This window comes from Nilaparvata lugens, chromosome 7 (assembly GCF_014356525.2).
Source record: "Nilaparvata lugens isolate BPH chromosome 7, ASM1435652v1, whole genome shotgun sequence".
Lineage (NCBI taxonomy): Eukaryota > Metazoa > Arthropoda > Insecta > Hemiptera > Delphacidae > Nilaparvata > Nilaparvata lugens.
Window position 1 is genome coordinate 40134269 of NC_052510.1, and position 1558 is coordinate 40135826.

Sequence of the window (1558 nt, forward strand, 5' to 3'; positions counted from 1 at the left end):
TGGTGAGGACTCACAATCAAATGGGTCTAATAATAAACAATATAAATTGTACTTACTTTAACTGCACTGTAGCACACACACACACTAAACACAGCAACTGTCAACAACAAGGTAAGCAACACAATGATAGCTCTTATGGCTAGGAGCTCCATATATATACCCAGTCTCCCACCACTCCCAAAAGTTGTCAATTTACTTTCATTTATTGCGATTTTTTATGATTTTTTTTTTTATTTTTTTTTTTTTTTTTTTTTTTTTTTTTTTTTTTTTTTTTTTTTTTTATTTTTTTTTTTATTTTATTTTTTTTTTTTTTATTTTTTTTTTTAATTTTTTTTATTTTTTTTTTTTTTTTTTTTTTTTTTTTTTTTTTTTTTATTTTTTTTTTTATAATTTTTTTTTTTTTTTTTTTTTTAATTTTTTTTATTTTTTTTTTTTTTTTTTTAATTTTTTTTTTTTTTTTTTTTTTTTTTTTTTTTTTTTTAATTTTTTTTTTTTTTTTTTTTTTTTCAATTTTTTTTTTTTTTTTTTTTAGGTTAGGTTAGGTTAGGTTAGGTTATGAGTCATGGTGACCTTGAGGTTAGGTTAGGTCACCTGGGTGACCTTGAGGTTAGGTTTGATCACCTTGGGTGACCTTGAGAATTGCCGGTCTGGGACACTTTGTCCCAGGACCGGCAATTTATACTACTTTCTGGTCCTAGAACCCCCATTATTACACTACTGCTCTGGTCCTAGAACCCCCATTATTCACTATAGCGGTAAATAATCAAAATAATAAAATCACTCATATCCGATAAAACAACAGTATTTGACTCAAAAATATATTTTTAAAAAGGAAACCATGAAAATTAACATTAACCTAACAGGACTGTTATCCTCAGTCTTCCCCTTCCAATCAATTCTGGACGCGCTCCATCAAATGGAATTTCATACATAACAATATTCAACTTCCTTAATTCTCAATAAGGTAAACCCAATTCTTAATCATATCATCATCGTTATCAGTGAACTAAACAAAACATTAATCAATCACGAATCAAATCCTTAAGCAATCAAATTCAGAATCAGTACATCAAATACAATTATTATTCCCTAAACTAAACCATTAATCATCATTAAACCGAGCATCATCAAAATTATTCCAAATGAATCAAAATTAATCCTATCGATAACTAAAAATTATTTCAATAATTAATCAAATTTATTCCAAACTTTAATCAACTACTAATCAAATTCCTCAAGCAGTCATCTACTTAATCAGAGCATCAATCATTAACATTAAACTCTAGGCAAAGCCGTAATCAACATAAATCAAGTAATAATCATCATTAATAATCATTTCAAGAATAATCAACTAAAGAAGACGATGCTCACCATCCTTTGTTCAAACATTCTTAAACCTCTATAGTATCAAATGTAAAATTGCCATTTCTCTCTCCTCTCTCTCAGTAATTTCGAACAAACCATGAAAATAGACTTTGATTGATTGATTGATTGATTGATTGAGTACTTTATTTATGTAGATTACAATATATACTGGCTTATACACTTATATACAATA